Raw genomic sequence first — 18,363 nt, forward strand, 5'->3', positions numbered from 1 at the left:
TACGATGTGGGAGATAGGGAGTTGTTGGCCATCAAGTTGGCTTTTGAGGAATGGCACCATTGGCTAGAGGGAGCCAGACACCCTATTACCGTGTTTACTGACCATAAAAATCTAGCCTACTTGGAGTCAGCCAAGCGTCTGAACCCGAGACAGGCCAGATGGTCTTTGTTCTTTTCAAGGTTTAATTTTGTTGTCACATTCCGCCCCGGGGTTAAGAATTTGACGGCAGATGCCCTGTCACGTTGTTTTCCGGGAGGTGGGAATTTTGAAGACCCGGGTCCCATTTTGGCTGAAGGTGTGGTGGTCTCTGCTCTTTTTCCTGAATTGGAGGCAGAGGTGCAGGCAGCCCAGTCAGAGGCTCCTGATCTTTGTCCTCCTGGGAGGTTGTTTGTGCCTCTCGCTTTAAGACACAAGATTTTTAAGGAACACCACGATACGGTCCTTGCTGGGCACCCGGGGGCAAAAGCCACAGTGGATATCATAGCTCAGAGATTCTGGTGGCCGGCGCTTCGTAAGTCGGTTGAGGGTTTTGTGGCAGCCTGCGAGACCTGCGCTCGTGCCAAAGTCCCTCATTCACGGCCATCAGGTCCTCTCCTTCCCTTACCCATTCCTTCCCGTCCTTAGACCCATCTGTCCATGGACCTGCCTCGTTCCTCGGGGAAGACTGTGATTCTGGTGGTGGTGGACCGTTTTAGCAAAATGGTGCATTTCATCCCTTTTCCTGGCTTGCCCAATGCTAAGACGCTGGCGCAGGCATTTATTGATCACATTGTCAAATTGCATGGTATTCCTTCAGACATAGTCTCTGATAGGGGCACGCAGTTTGTTTCCAGATTCTGGAAGGCTTTCTGTTCTCGCTTGGGGGTTTGGTTGTCATTCTCTTCTGCTTTCCACCCGCAGTCGAATGGCCAGACAGAGCGCGTCAATCAGAATCTGGAGACATATCTGCGCTGTTTTGTGGCGGAGAATCAGGAGGATTGGTGTTCTTTTTTGTCCCTTGCTGAGTTTGCTTTAAATAACCGTCGTCAGGAGTCCTCTGATAAGTCACCATTTTGTGGTGCATATGGGTTTCATCCGCAGTTTGGGACATTCTCGGGAGAGGGGTCTTCTGGTTTACCTGATGAGGACAGATTCTCCTCGTCTTTGTCATCTATTTGGCAAAAGATTCAAGATAATCTAAAGAGCATGAGTGAGAGATATAGGCGTGTGGCAGATAAGAGACGTGTGCCTGGTCCGGACCTGAATGTTGGTGATCTGGTGTGGTTGTCTACTAAGAATATCAAATTGAAGGTTTCCTCCTGGAAGTTGGGTCCTAAGTTTATTGGGCCTTACAAAATCTTGTCTGTCATCAATCCTGTTGCCTACTGTCTTGATCTTCCTCAGACTTGGAAGATCCATAATGTTTTTCATAAGTCCTTATTAAAACCTTATGTCCAACCCATTGTACCCTCGTCTTTGCCTCCTCCTCCGGTTATGGTTGATGGTAATCTTGAATTTCAGGTCACTAGGATTGTGGATTCTCGTGTTCTCCGCAGTTCTCTCCAGTACCTCGTTCATTGGGAGAGTTATGGTCCTGAGGAGAGGATGTGGGTCCCAGTGACGGACATTAAGGCCACTCGTCTCATCAGGGCTTTCCATAGGTCCCATCCTGAGAAGGTGGGCTCTGAGTGTCCGGAGTCCACTCGTAGAAGGAGGGGTACTGTCACCACCAGACATCTGAGAAGCTCTGACAGATGCCTTTCAGAACCTCCTCCTTGAGCTTCCTTTGTTTTGCTTTCAGTTCCTCATCTCGTTAGCCTCTCTCAGCTGTCATGTAGTTGGACTGATTGCATCCCTTTAAATTCCTCCCCATAGTGCATCAGTGTGCGGTTTATATTATTTCCTGGAGTGTGTGTGCATGCTGATCCTACTTCCCAGTCTTCTACAAGATAAGTGTTGTGCATTCATTTGTGTTTTTCTGTTTGCTGGATCCTAGGTGACCCTGACTCCCTCCGTATCTAGTGTAGGGAGTCGGTGGTCGTGTCCCCTCACTATTATAGGGTGTTCAGGTGTTATACAGTCGAGGTACGAGGATATGCAATCATCTACCATTGAGATTTTCGCATAGGCTGAGCAGTCAGGGAGAGTGCCAGGTCTGATGCAGGGGTCTCCCTTTTTGTTCCTTAGTTTTGGATCCAGTGAGTCGTATATTCATTTTGTGTTGTTTTGTTTCCTGTACACCTTCCGTGACACTAGTGCTCCCAGCCCAATTGTTGATTAAGGAGGTGATCAACCATCCTATTTAGCTGGGCTTTGTATCCGCCTCCTCACCTGTGCTTTGAGGTTGTCTAGTCTCTAGTAACCAGCTAAGGTGTGATCTCACATCTGACTACCCTTGTATCATACTTTGCCTGTCCTACAATTCTGATCCTTACCGCCTGCCCTGAACTTGGAATTGCTATCTGGATTCTGCACGTACTCTGCCTGCCCCGACCATGGAATTGGTATCTCAAATACACATGTACTCAGAACTTGGACTGTGCTCAGAATATGTCTTCTTCCGGAATCTTTGGTGCTTCAAACCGGTGTCTCTGACCTCCCTGGGTCAGCAGCCAAGTACTCCAGGAGGTAGCGGTCTGGTTGGTCCCCTGTTGTGAAATCCAGATCCTTGTACAGCAATCAAAGGGTGTATACCAGGGAATCACCAGGACAATGACTTTAGTTTAGCCCAAACTGGTTAGTTGGCACAGTGGGTCCACATCCATTGCTTTTTACAATCTATCCTACCGATATTGTGTTAATGAAGCTGGTCCAGTTAAGGGCCCAAAGTAAAGTTCCTCTTCTTGTCTCTTATGAAGTACCAGTGACTGACTCTGCTGCCAGTCATTTCTTTCAGATTTGCCCTGAGATTAATTCTTTCTTACTGAAGAATTCACATGAACTCTGCTAGACCTGTCCTCTACCTGTCCCAGAACCCCCGCTGATCAGCTGTTTGAAAATTGCAGTGGTGCTTGCAGTAGCGCTACAGCCTTCTCTCTCCTCACCAAGCACAGCATTGCACGTTGTATAGCGGTCCTGCTTGGGATTGCAGCCCAGCCGCATTCACTCAAATGGGGATGAGCTGTGCCTAGGTCATGTGAGTGACGAACGTGACGTCACACAGATACTGAAAGAACTGGCCGCCGGATCCGCCGATCTGCCACTGACTGAAAGCATTTGTGAGACGGATCCGGATACGGATCCGTCTCACAAATGCATTGCAAGGACGGATCCGTCTCTCCGCTTGTCATGCACATTTTTCTCATTTTTACCGATCTGCGCATGCGCATGCCGGAACGACGGATCCGGCATTCCGGTATTCTGAATGCCGTATCCGGCGCTAATACATTCCTATGGGAAAAAATGCCGGATCCGGCGTTCAGGCAAGTCTTCAGTTTTTTTCGCCGGAGAGAAAACCGTAGCATGCTACGGTTTTCTCTTTTGCCTGATCAGTCAAAACGACTGAACTGAAGACATCCTGATGCAAACTGAACGGATTACTCTCCATTCAGAATGCATGGGGATAAAACTGATCAGTTCTTTTCCGGTATAGAGCCCCTGTGACGGAACTCTATGCCGGAAAAGAAAAACGCTAGTGTGAAAGTACCCTGATTGGTGGTGGTCAGATACTGATCAAATACTGATGAACTATCAAGAGGATAGGTTTTCAGTAAAAAACACTTGGAAAACCCCTTAAGAGGTCCGGTGTCTATGGCAACAATTTATACTACATGGTTCAAAACACAAATATAGATTCTTTTCTCAGGGATCTATGACATGATGATCGCTACCTGTGTATACTTATCTGACGGTAGAGGTAAAGCAGACTTCTTTGAGGCAGCCATTTCAGCCGAGGCCAAATGTAATACTAGTTAGCTTAATTAATAAAAAAAAATATATATATATTGTGTTCTAAACATGTATTCACTACTTGAAATAAATGTTTATTATCTACTCTATGATATTATTATATTTTTTTTCTCCACTGTATTCACTGAGGAAAATATACTGTCAGATGAAATGCAGAATGTAAAAGTAAATTCCCCATTAAAAGTGCCCTGTCTGACCCAGGAAAAAGTGGAGCTGCATCTTAAAAAGATGAAAATAGACAAATCACTGGGACCAGATGGCATACAGCCCTGTATCCTAAGATAATTAGGTAATGTCATAGCCAGACCTTTATTTCTAATATTTGAGGACTCTATACTGACAGGATATGGCGCATAGAAAATGTGGTGCCAATATTCGAAAAATTTCCAAAAACAGAGCCCGGAAACTATAGGCCAGTAAGTTTAACATCTGACGTGGGTAAACTGAATGTTTTCTAAGAGATGCTATCTTGGAGTACCTTAACGAAGATAAGAAAATAATGCCATATCAGCATGCCTTCATGAGGGATCGGTCATGTCAAACTAATTTAATCAGTTTCTATGAAGAGGTAAGTTCTAAACTTGACAGCGGCGAATCAATGGATGTCGTATATCTTGACTTCCCCAAAGCATTTGATACTGTGCCACATAAAAGGTTAGTATATAAAATGAGAATACATGGACGGTAGATAGAAAAGACGCGGCACTCACCAGGGTCTGAATATCTTTAAAAGTCTTTAATGCTTACACGATAGCATGGCTGCACAGGCTCGGGAGCGGGATGGCCACGGTGTGGATCGGCGGTGACGGCCCGTCTATACTGGCCAGGGATCAGTCACTTCTTTCTAAGTCTGCCCAAAAGTAGTCTAGATAAATTGGTCCCCAAGTTTCCTAAGAACCCGGCCTGGTACTTCGTCCCTAAGGTGCACCAATCCGTATCCCATCCCCCAGGATGACCTATTGTCGCCGGAATGGGATTAGCGACTGAACCTATCTCGAGATATACGGATTGGCTGCTGAGGCCTTTGCTACGAGGTACTCCCACGTATCTAAAGGACACCGGGGACTTCCTCCGCGCCGTCAGCAATGTTGAGTGGCGGGAGGAATTCCACCTTGTGTCCTTAGACGTGGAGCGTCTTTATACACGCATTCCCCACGATGTAGGGTTGAGAGCCATAGTGTCTGTCCTCAGTCGCTCAGACAAAAGTGCTGTTTTCTCTCAGTTCATACAAGAGTCTTTAGATCTGATACTTACTAATAACGTTTTTCAGTTCAATCGTCAGTGGTACCGGCAGATACTAGGTACAGCGATGGGCACACCAGTGTCGTGCACTTTCGCTAAACTGTATCTGGCGGTCTTTGAGGAAACGTACGTCTTTTCCGTGGAAAACCCCTTTCTTATGTATGTCGACCTTTATCTGCGTTATGTGGATGATGTGTTCCTGATCTGGTCGGGCAGTGAATGTTTGTGTAGGCAGTTTGTGCAGTACCTGAATGAGACCAATGAACATGAACATGGGGTCTTGCGCACTACAGGTTTTCGCAAGCCTACTGCAACCAATTCGCTGCTCCACCAGACCAGCTTCCACCCCCCGGCAGTAAAAGATGCTGTCCCATTTGGGCAATTTATATGCCTACGCAGAATCAACAGCACTGATCAAGATTACTTTAGGCAGGCCCACAAACTTAAGGAGAGGCTGCTTGAAAGGGGTTACCCGAGGAGGGACGTGATCGATGCACTCCATCGAGCCACTCTCCGCCCACGTAATAGTCTCCTTAGTGACAAGGTCCAGGATAGCAACCAGGATAGGTTTGCGTTTATTTTCAAATTTAGCCCTGCTGCGGATATAGTGAGAAGAGCTGTGTTGAATAACTGGGACCTTTTGAAAGGTGAATCCTCTTTGGGGGGCCTTGTCTCTAGAAGACCCCTGATCACCTTTAAAAAGTGCCACACCTTGAAAGACAGATTGGTTCACAGTGTGTTGAGAAATCCAAAGCAGCAGAGTAGAAGACCCCAGGGCAACTATAAATGTGGAACATGTTCCTTTTGTTCCCATAATTCACAGGGAAAGGTACTATCACTGGGGGATGAGACACATAAGGTCAAAGAGTTTATCACCTGTCGCACTTCTTACGTGGTCTATGTTGTACTATGCACCTGTAGTAGGTTTTACATAGGTAAAACCATCAGGCCTTTGTTTGAGAGAGAGTACGGGAGTATCTCAGTTCGATCAGGACTGGTCGAGGTTCGCCCCGCTTGATTGATCATGTTTGTTCTGCCCATAATGGTGATCCATCCAGTCTTTTCTTTTGCTGGCATTGAGGCTGTGGGACCCATCCCTAGGGGTGGGGATCGCCACCGCCTCTTGCTACAGCAGGAGGCTCGATGGATCATCAGAACGGATGCCATGGTTTGAACAATAAAAATTACATGGCTGTATTTCTTTAGGCCTTTCGGCCTCTGTATTACTGACGGGCTCCGTCACGGCCTTTCTGTCCGTTTCTGGATGTCCCGTCTGGGATGGTCACTGTTGAACATCTTATCCCTTTTTTCACCCCCTTCTTATGACTAGCATCGGCGCTTTAACGTACACCCCTTCGGGAAGGTTTACCTACAGTTACTGGGAGGTTACCCTGAACAACGGGGTGTGCTATTGGTCTGTATGGGCTTAATTATGCCATTTGAGACCTTGCTTCTCTATGCACTATTTATATTGCATCCCCCCATTATTAAGTCATGCTTTTGGAATCTGTCGCCTCCAGGATAGATATTGTGTTGCCATGTTGTGCTTTAGTGCTACTTTATATGCGCTTGTAATGTTTCCATGTTTCCTTTCTGTATCCGCTACAGCTGCGCACCTGTGGAGCGTCCGTGGTCACTATGGAGATGATCGGCGGCTGCTCTTAAATGCACGCTCGTGCACCTGAGCGTCATAGGCCGTCACCGCCGATCCACACCTTGGCCATCCTGCTCCCCAGCCTGTGCCATGCTATCGTGTAAGCATTAAAGCCTTTTGAAGATATTCAGACCCTGGTGAGTGCCGCGTCTTTTCTATCTACCGTCCATGTATTGTATCTCTACCCACGCTGAGCACCATGATCCGGGTCTGCTAGTGGAGCCGCTGGTCTAAGGATTTCCAACATCATAAGGGGTTAAGGTGCGCAGGTGCACTGAGAGGCGGGGCTCGCTCGGCCGCTCCATCCTCAATGCGCCTGCGCCGGGTGTAGATGTGACGTCATCGGCGCAGGTGCATTGAAGATGGAGCGGCCGCCTCTCAGTGCGCCTGCGCCGATTGAAGACAGGTACGGCGCAGGCGCGAGATTTTGAATTCAAACAGGGCCAGCAGAGAACGATTCCGTTCCCTGGCCCTGTCAATCAACATGCGGAGGGGGCGTCTTTAGGATCGGAGGATGCGGCTGCTACCAGCAAGTAGCCGCCCTACTTGCTGGTAGCAAGGTAATTTGCATATTTTAAAATTACGTTTTTAACAAATTCTACTGAACCGAAATGATTATTTAGCTTATGTTTGCAGAAATCGCACTATAGGGATTATAAGTAAACAAAAAAAAACAAAAAACAGTTTAGTGGGGTGACAGAAGCCCTTTAAGATCAATAGGAGGCTGCTTATTGGTATATACGTATGTGCCGTGAAATAGATATATGAATATAAAATTGAGTATAAAATACACATATAAATTATAAAAGTATATGTTTATATGTGTCACTGCTTGAGAAAGATCCCAAAGAGGTGGATCGAAACGTCGCTGTCTGGAGAATAAAAGTTGTTCTTATTTTACGCCTTGGAAGTGCCGTGGATTTCTTTCTACTAGACGTCTTGAAGGGGGATCGCCTTCACAGCCGCTGGCACTCCGCTTGTACTATCTTCTGCAGTGCGGCTCCTTTTTCCCTTTATTTATATAAAAAGGAAATATATATATAAAAGGAATAGATGGGTATAAATATGTCTTGGTCACTAAAGAATGTACACACATATATATAGATATATCGTAATCTCTTGGTGGTATAAAAATCACAAAAAATATATATATACAAAAATCGCTGGAAAATAGTAGTATACAGTACATAAAAATGCATAAAAAAATAAAAACTAGATACATGAATAAATAAATAGATGATAAATAGTAGATAAATAGTATATATTACACAAATAGTATATATTACATAGGGGAGATCACACAAAAAAATGGTAATCCATAACAATATGTTGTTAAATACATGAATCAATAGATAAATGGGTAATGAATAGTGTATGTTACATGGGAGTATCATGTCTAAGAACAGAAGACATGATTGGTCAGTGCAACAAAAGGGTGCATAACACTTCACAGGGGATATAATGGTGATAATGAGTTATTCTTTGCCAATGTCGCATAGTCAGTGTCCACAGGGAGAGATATATACCTCTCATGTGAAAAACATAAAAGAGGGTGGTACGGCAATTAATGTAAAACTGGGGGTCCTCATGGTTATTCTCTGATGACAGAGGGATAGTACTAAATTGTATTCACCAATGGCACCGTAGTGTACGGGATTGTGTCGATGGTACTGGTTAGTAGTTTGAGTATTCCATTGATTCATTGAGTCCGAAAGGTGTTAGTGAATTGAAACGATAAAAAAGTTGTTGGTAAGCGGTAGTGATATGTTCTATAGGTGACACTTTTAGGGTTGATGGATCACTATTGTGTTTTTATGAATAATGGCGAGAGACTCTGTGGGTTAGAATGCCTCGTCTGATGTTAGAGCGATGCTCATTCATTCTCTCCCTAATTGTTTGTGTGGTTCTACCGACATATTTGAGCTTGCAGGGGCAGGTCAGTAGATATACCACATTTTTTGTGCCACAATGGAAATCTTGTTTAATCTTCCATATCTCATGTTGGGCCTCTTTTGGTGTATCGATCAGCAGCTCTTTTACACCATGGGTGATCATGGTGCAGCATTTTTAAGTTGGCATTTCCATATCCCTATCATATTCGGGTCTCGGATAGTCCCTAGGGACAGAGTCAATTTTTTGGTTTCTAGTTTTGGGCAGGGTGGAGTGATTAGATTTTTAAGAGTTTGGGCTCTCCTAAACGTGATGGAAGGTTGTTTGGGTAGGGAGTCACATAAAATCGGATCCTTAAGAAGGATGTCCCAATGTTTAGTAAGTATTTGCCTAATTTTTTACCGTATGTTTGGCATTAAAACGGGTAATAAGGTTGTACTGATATTTATCATCTGTTGTGATTTTAGGTCTGGCAGATTCAGGGGTTAATTTTTGGTTTACGGTACGTACCCTCTTTGCAGTGGCATTGATTAACCCTTTTGGGTATCCTTTCTCTTTGAATCTTGTACTGTCTTCTCTTCACGAACTATTGCATAGTTTGTAAATGTGTGTGTTCATATGTGTGCCTTCAGCACCATCTAGTAACCTTTAGCTGTAAGTGCATCTTCTGCCTTGTTAAACTATGCACATTCATTAGGTCACCTGACTTCCTGCTCACAGTGCTTTCTGGGAAAGAGACAGGCACCTTCTTCCTTTTCCCTTCATCTCATTGAAGGAGCAGCTGTACATTGTGTGTCTCTTACTAAAGCATCGTCGGTAAGGGATTAATTCATGTTTTTGTATAGGTTTTGTGTACATTGTGCTGTATTTTCAGTTCTTGTAAGTTCATTTTCTTATAGTTTACCTTATCTACTGCTGGTTAATAAAGCCACAGATTACAGAAGGAAGTCTCATCTTATTAACTAGTAGAATGGTGATATCTGCCTGTTGAACTGCATATAGACCCCGGGGGTACATGTTGTGAGAACAGGACAAATCTGCTTGAGAATCTCTAGTTGTTCACTCATCACTTTGTCATTGGAACAATTTCGCATTATTCTTTTCATCTGGCCAAATGGAATGTTGTTTTTCCATTTGGAATAGTGACAACTGGAGTAATCAAGATAGCTATTTGCATCGACTTTTTTAAAGTGAGTTTCGATTGTGATTTTGTTTGATAATATTTTAATATGGATGTCTAGAAAAATGGCCTCCTGGGGGTCATATTCAGAACTGAGTTCTAGGCCCCAACTATTAGTATTCAGCTCCTTGATGAAATTTACTAGTCCCTCCTTGTGTCCATCCCAGATAAGTATAATGTCGTCGATGTATCTTTTATAGAATATGATATGATCATGGGAGAGGAGGCGTAGTCTTTCTTCAAAGAGGCCTACAAATAAGTTGGCGTAGAAAGGTGCAAATTTGGTCCCCATTGCTGTCCCCTTAGTTTGTAAATAAAATTTATCGTTAAAAGTGAAAAAATTATGGTGAAGAATAAAATGAATGGAATTAAGGATAAAATCTCTTTAAATTGAGGGCATTTCGCAGTCTTTGGTTAAAAAATGTTTGATTGCTTGTAGGCCTAGTTCATGTTGGATGTTGCTAAGAGCTTACATCTAGTGTCACCCAGTAGTAATTGGTTTTCCATTGGACTGTATCCAGAGTGCTAATTAGGTGTGAGGAATCTCTGAGATAAGAGGGAAGTTCTATGACATATTTTTGCAGGAATTTATCCACATAAGCAGATAAATTAGATGTGAGAGAACCAATGCCGGATATGATTGGTCTGTCTGGGGGATGCTCAATGGATTTATATATCTTTAGTAAAAAATAAAAGCGGGCTATTGTCGGGTGGTTATTGTAAAGGAACGCTTTATCCTTTTTGTTGATAATTCCTGAAGCAAAACTGGAGTCTATTAATAACGGTAAGGTTTTTTTGAAGACGGGTGTTGGGTCACTGGTAATGGTCCTGTAATAGTTGGTATCTGACAGGATTCTATTAGATTCTGCTAGGTAGTAGTCACGGTCCATAATGACAACCCCCCCTCCCTTGTCGGCGTTCTTAATGACTATATCTTTATTGTTTTTGAGGGCCTTTAAGGCTCTATTTTCATAAATATTGAGCCTTGGTTAGGATTTTAAAATCTTCAAGGACTAGATTGAAGAAGATGAGGGCCTCTACTTCCTAGAGGATAAAAGGAAGATTTTGGTTTTAGATTGGAGGGTACAGGAGGAGGTTCATTGGAATCAATCATAAATCCATCTTTGGCGTCAATGCTGTTGTTGACATCAAAGATGTTGGTTAGGAGAGCCTAGTCCCTATCATTGAGGCTTTTGATGGAAAAGTGTCTCTTGAGGGTAAGTCTTCTGATAAACTGGTTAAGATCAACGAATAGCTGAAAGGGGTCAGGGTAATAGGTTGGGCAAAAGGAAAGGCCTTTGCTTAAAAGTAGTGATTCTTCTGGTTTTAGAGGGTATCTAGAGAGATTTAAGATTCCATTAGTTTTTGATGTATCAATATTGTTAGTATTCAATGGACTGGTGGAAGGGAATGAATTCAGGCGTTCTGATTGAATAAGTTGGGTGATACCCACAGGGGTTTTGTTTTTTTGTTTTTTGGTGTGACTAAGTCTTCCTCCTCTGCATCCCCTTGTTCTTTTATTGGTCTTTTTCGTGTCATTGGTAATGGGCTGAAGAATTGTGTGATTCTCCGATTCTGCAAGTGGGGGCTTGGGTGGGGAGTAAAGTTTGTTTGTGAAAAAGGGACTCAACAGCTGTATGCTCGAGATTACTTTCTGGGTCGGAGTGGTCGATGGTGTTAGTGGTGGTCCTGGAGAAAGGTTTCCTAAAAAAAGAGCTTCCTGATAGGTTTGAAGGCAAGGCTAAAAAAGTATATGATAGTGTACTGTATAGGGAATGGGTGGTTGTATTAAAAATAGATCCAGATAGACTACAGTCCCCTAGTGGGTGGGGATTTGATGGGGAAGAGGCATTAGTGGGATTGTTCTCAGTTGCTGCTAGTGTTGGTGAAGTTGATGGGGGAGTTGATGGGCGATAAGTGGGTAAATTGGGGATGGGTCTGGACGAGTTGCACTCCCCTGATGAATGGGGATTTGATGTAGAGGAGGGATCAGTGGATATCTTCTCCATTCCTGTTTGGGTTGGTGAAAAGGGTTCTATTGTAGGGTGGGGAGAGTGATTATGTACAGAAGGTGAGGCATTATAAATGGATATATTATCTGTGTCAAGGGTAGTCTTGTTAGAGAGGAGACATTCTTTGAGAGGTAGAATGTCAGAGGTGGTGGGGGCCGGGGGAAAGGGGTGTGGGATAATTGTTTTGGTTTGGGGAATGGATGTTTTTGTTTGTTGGTGGAAGTTTGAGGGGGGTCTATGGTGATTACTGTTATAGATAGTCCTTCTGGGGATCCAAGATCTCTGAGCAAAGGGAGCTCTGGATGGTTTCATTACTCCATGTGACGTGGTGGATGGGCTGTCGTTGTTAATGTATAAACCCATTGGAGTAGTGATAGGCCAAACTGGGAAGCAATGGAGAGTCTGTTGAGCACGTTTTTTCTCCCATGGCCTAATGGTGTTATTATGGTAATCTGTTCGATCTCTAAGTTGTTTTCTACATTTCTTTAAGGCCTCATTATATTCAAAGGCCCTTAAGGTGTTAGTGTTAAAACTTAATGATATGTCAGGGCTTTTTTCCAGGAAATTTATTAGTTGTGTGCCTAGGTCTCTACATATCTTTTTCCTTTTTTCTATTAGGAGTTTGATATAGTCCAGGGAACAGACATCACTGAGCCGCAGCCAGGATTTGATGAAAGCAGGATCATTTCCAAAAGTGGGTTTGAGGGAAATCCTCAAACCTCTTGGAATGATCTTTAAATGAAGGTAGATTGTGAGAAAGAACCAGTCTATCTAATTTCTCACAAAATCTTTGGTAATCCCAAGCGGTGATGTATTGGTAGTCTTACTTTGTATTCCAGTAGCTTTATTGTTCGTATTTGATCGTTTTTCTTTACAGATATTCCGCCATGTACATGTCTGGATATTTTCAGGCATTGAGAAATCTTCATTTGTAGGTAATCTTTCAATTTCTCTTATTATTCTTTCAAATAGATCAGGCAAATCTCTTTCAAGGTAGGTCTGACCTAAGTCAGCCTCTGCTACTCTGGTCGGCCGTTGGTCCCCCATCGGCCGAACAAATGTAAGGCAGGGACAAGAGGAATAAAAAAAGAGATGAGGTTAGTCACAGACCCTTTGGATAGAAAGAGTCTGAGATATCCAGGCAGGGCGCCAAAGGAAGGACCGTAGGTGAAAAAGTTCCAGGTTGTCATGGTCTTACCTCCTTGCTGTTCCCTTCGTTTGACATGTGCTGGCGGCCATCTTGGTTTCTGGGTTTTCTTGTAGCCTCCCACCCTGCGGCTCCTCCTTCCCACTGGGAGGAGCTGGATGCCTAGCTCATATATATAGGAGGTCTGTGGCTTCAGTTCCTTGCTTGGTCCTCCTGTGTTCACATGCTTCCAAGACTGCTGCTGCTTCTGGTTCCTGATCCTGGCCTCGTCTGACTACCCCGTTGGTTCCTGATTCCGGCTTCGTCTGACTACCCCGTTGGTTCCTGATTCTGGCTTCGTCTGACTACCCCGTTGGTTCCTGTTCCTGGCTTCGTCTGACTACCCTTCTGGTTCCTGACCTCTGTCTCCGCAAGACCCTGCTTCGGTTTAGCCATCCGTTCGGACTTTGCTACGGCTTGCTCTTCAATAAAACCTTCTTATTTTCCACTTATCTCTTGTTGTACGTCTGGTTCATGGTTCCATGACATTAGGACCAAGCCATGAATTCTGACGGTACAGGGCCACCCTCGCTACCTACGCTGGTTGCCAGACTTGATCAGCAGGATCACCTGTTGGGTCGGTTCGCTGTGGCGTTGCAAACCCTGCTTGAACGCACGGCTCATTTAGCTTCCGTTGCCGATGGGTCGGTTGTCGCTCCTGGGCCCGCTCCTACTGCCGCTCCGGTTGTTGCGCCAGAGTCTACCCTGACACCTGTTGCTGCGCCTGTGGTGTTTCAGGGTATGACCGGTTCTGCCCCCCTTCCACAGCGCTTTGGGGGAGAGCCAACTCAGTGCCGAGGTTTCCTTAACCAGGTGGGCATTTACTTCGAGTTGCTGCCACATGCCTTTCCTACTGAGAGATCAAGGGTGGGCTTCTTGATCTCGCTGCTCTCGGACAAGGCCTTGGCCTGGGCCAGCCCTTTATGGGAGAACAACAATCCGGTGGTTGCCGAGTTTTCCGGTTTTGTTGCTTCTCTTCGGAAGGTATTCGATGTGCCGGCTCGTGCTGCCTCTGCTGCGAAGCTCCTTATGTCCATCAGACAGGGTTCACGATCCGTAGCTGAATACGCCATTGAGTTTCGTACCCTGGCAGCAGAGGTGGGCTGGAATAATGAGGCTCTGGTCGCTGCTTTCTCTCATGGTCTCTCGGATGCCTTGAAGGATGAGGTTGCAGCTAAGGACCTACCAGTGGAGCTCGAGTCTCTTATTTCTTTCCTGATTTTGATTGACACCAGACTCAGGGAGAGACCTTCCTTTAAGGAGAGCCTGCGGAGGTCTCCTAACAGATTGGCGCCTACGTTTGCTGTCCCACCCGTGCCTCCCTCTCCTCCCACGCCTCCTGGGGATGACTTGTCTGGGGGTGAACCCATGCAGCGGGGGTTTGCTCGCCTGTCTGAGGGGGAGAGGGTACTCCGGAGACGCGAGGGCCGATGCATGTACTGTGGTCTCGGTGGGCATTTTCGGTTGGCATGTCCGAACCGTCCGGGAGAACGCTCGCACCTGAGGTCCTGTCGGGGGCAGATCTTGGGTGGAGTCTCCTCGTCCCCGGTTTCCCGTGTTGACAAACCACTGATCACGGTTGTCCTCTCCTGGGTCGGGGGCTCGGTGACGACCCAGGCGTTGGTGGACTCTGGTGCTGGTGGTTTGTTCATTGATAGAGTGTTCGTTGCCGCCAATTCCATTCCTCTGCAGCCTCGAGGTTCCCCACTGGCTCTTGAGGCGATAGACGGCAGACCCCTTCTGCCGCCACACGTGACTCATGAGACCCTTCCAGTGGGGATGGCCATTGGTGCCGTTCACAGAGAGTCGGTCTGTCTCCAGGTTATTTCGTCTCCACACTACTCGGTGGTCTTGGGGTACCCCTGGCTCCAGAAGCATAATCCGACTTTCGATTGGAGATCGGTCGAGATCCTCTCGTGGTCACCGCAGTGTGGGGCTAGTTGCATCCATGGGCCTGTCAAGTTGCTGTGTACTTCCTCGGACTCTCTGTTGCCTCCTGAATACGAAGAGTACCGGGATGTATTCGATAAGGTGCGCGCGGTTGCCCTACCTCCGCACCGCCCATACGATTGTGCCATAGAGTTACAATCCGGTGCCGTTCCTCCTCGTGGCAAAGTCTATCCACTGTCGGTAGCGGAGAATGAGGCCATGGAGGAGTACGTGAGGGAGGCGCTTTCACGCGGACACATTCGCAAATCCTCGTCCCCGGCAGGGGCTGGATTTTTCTTTGTGAAAAAGAAGGGCGGCGAGTTGAGGCCTTGCATCGATTACAGGGGTCTCAATCGCATCACGATCAAGAACGCTTACCCGATACCCTTGATTTCCGAGCTGTTCGATCGCCTCAAAGGGGCCACGGTCTTTACCAAACTCGACCTGAGGGCGGCATATAACCTGGTAAGGATCAAGGCGGGCGATGAGTGGAAGACCGCGTTTAACACCAGGACCGGTCATTATGAATCCTTGGTTATGCCCTTTGGGTTGTGCAATGCGCCCGCAGTCTTCCAGGAATTCATCAACGATGTTTTCCGTGACCTGTTGCAGCAGTGTGTGGTGGTCTATTTGGATGACATCTTGGTATATTCTGCATCCATGGAGGCCCACATTCTGGATGTCAGACGAGTGTTGCAACGCTTACGAGAGAACAAGCTGTTCGGTAAGCTTGAGAAATGCGAATTTCACCGATCCCAGGTAACCTTCTTAGGTTACATCATTTCCGCTGAGGGGTTCTCCATGGATCCTGAGAAGGTTTCGGCTGTCTTACAGTGGCCCCAGCCCAGTGGGCTTCGTGCCCTGCAGCGCTTTTTGGGCTTCGCCAATTATTATCGGAAGTTCATCAGGGACTTTTCCATGCTAGCCAAGCCTCTCACGGATCTGACCAGGAAGGGCAGTAATCCTCAGGTCTGGCCGCTCGAGGCCATCCGAGCTTTTGAGGCTCTAAAGTCCGCCTTTGTGTCGGCTCCGATTCTGTCGCATCCCAACCCTGGGTTGCCTTTTGTCCTCGAGGTGGACGCGTCTGAGACGGGAGTAGGCGCCCTCCTGTCTCAGCGTAGAACACCAGAGGGTCCTCTGCTTCCTTGTGGGTTTTACTCCCGGAAACTGTCTTCCGCGGAGTGCAACTATCAGATTGCTGACAGGGAGTTATTGGCCATCGTGCAGGCCCTTAAAGAATGGAGGCACTTGCTCGAGGGCTCGGTGGTTCCGGTTCTCATCCTGACGGACCACAAGAATCTGACCTACCTCTCTGAGGCCAAGAGATTGACACCACGTCAGGCCAGATGGGCTCTGTTCTTGTCACGTTTTAATTACGTGGTCTCCTACCTACCCGGCTCCAAGAACATCAGAGCGGATGCCTTATCACGGCAGTACTCCGAGCTGTCCGGGGAGGAGTCGATTCCGACTACGGTCATACCCCCGAATCAGATCCTGGCCGCTATTCGCACCAGCCTGACTTCTCCTCTGGGTGAGCAGATTTTGGCGGCTCAATCTGGTGCTCCCTCTGGGAGACCCAACGGCAGATGTTTTGTGCCTGAGGAGTTGCGCACTCGGTTGTTGCGAACCTACCATAACTCCAAGGCCGCGGGGCACCCTGGAAAGAATCAGCTGTCCTGGGCGGTTTCACGTCTGTTCTGGTGGCCTTCTCTACGTTCCGACATCGCCGCATATGTAGCGGCATGCTCCGTTTGTGCCCAGAGTAAGTCCCCTCGGCACCTTCCGTTGGGCCTTTTGCAACCCATAGCCACCGGGGAGCGTCCATGGTCACACCTGGGGATGGATTTCATTGTGGACCTCCCTGCATCCCGAGGCCATACGGTCATTCTCATGATTGTGGATCGGTTTTCCAAAATGTGCCACTGTGTTCCTCTCAAGAAGTTACCCTCTGCACAAGAGTTGGCCTCGATTTTTGCCAGGGAGGTCTTCCGGTTGCACGGTTTGCCCAAGGAGATTGTGTCGGATCGGGGGAGTCAGTTTGTGTCCAGGTTCTGGCGCGCCTTTTGCTCCCAGTTGGGGATTCATCTCTCTTTCTCCTCGGCCTACCACCCTCAGTCCAATGGGGCCGCAGAACGATCCAATCAGGCCTTGGAGCAATTCCTTCGTTGCTATGTCTCCGATCACCAAGACAATTGGGTTGACCTCCTGCCTTGGGCTGAGTTTGCCAGGAACACGGCGGTGAACTCTTCCTCTGGGACGTCTCCCTTCATGGCCAATTATGGGTTCCAACCTGCCGTGTTACCGGAGGTATTCTCTCCCCAGGATATTCCGGCTGTGGAGGATCACCTTTCCGTCCTACGTGCTTCTTGGGTACAGATCCAGAGGTCCCTTGAGGTCTCTGCGCAGCGCCAGAAACTCCAGGCTGATCGCAGACGAGCGCCCGCTCCTTCCTACCAGGTCGGAGACCGCGTATGGTTGTCCACCCGCAACCTCAACCTTCGAGTGCCCACTCCCAAGCTGGCGCCTCGCTTTGTTGGTCCCTTCCGAGTGCTTCGCAGGGTAAACCCGGTAGCCTATGCCCTTGCGCTTCCTCCTGGCATGCGGATCTCCAACGTGTTTCATGTCTCCCTGTTGAAGCCACTGGTGTGTAATCGTTTCACTTCCTCGATTCCTCGGCCTCGTCCGGTCCAAGTGGGCAATCGTGAGGAGTATGAGGTGAGCAATATCCTGGACTCACGCCTGGTCCGCGGCCGGGTGCAGTTTTTGGTCCATTGGCGTGGTTATGGTCCAGAGGAGCGTTCCTGGGTTCCCTCCGCAGATGTCCATGCTCCTGTCTTGCTCCGAGCCTTCCACGCACGCTTCCCTCAGAAACCGTTCCTTACTCCGCGGAGGAGGGGCCCTTGAGGGGGAGGTACTGTCATGGTCTTACCTCCTTGCTGTTCCCTTCGTTTGACATGTGCTGGCGGCCATCTTGGTTTCTGGGTTTTCTTGTAGCCTCCCACCCTGCGGCTCCTCCTTCCCACTGGGAGGAGCTGGATGCCTAGCTCATATATATAGGAGGTCTGTGGCTTCAGTTCCTTGCTTGGTCCTCCTGTGTTCACATGCTTCCAAGACTGCTGCTGCTTCTGGTTCCTGATCCTGGCCTCGTCTGACTACCCCGTTGGTTCCTGATTCCGGCTTCGTCTGACTACCCCGTTGGTTCCTGATTCTGGCTTCGTCTGACTACCCCGTTGGTTCCTGTTCCTGGCTTCGTCTGACTACCCTTCTGGTTCCTGACCTCTGTCTCCGCAAGACCCTGCTTCGGTTTAGCCATCCGTTCGGACTTTGCTACGGCTTGCTCTTCAATAAAACCTTCTTATTTTCCACTTATCTCTTGTTGTAC

This window comes from Bufo gargarizans, chromosome 6 (genome assembly GCF_014858855.1).
Source record: "Bufo gargarizans isolate SCDJY-AF-19 chromosome 6, ASM1485885v1, whole genome shotgun sequence".
Taxonomy (NCBI): domain Eukaryota; kingdom Metazoa; phylum Chordata; class Amphibia; order Anura; family Bufonidae; genus Bufo; species Bufo gargarizans.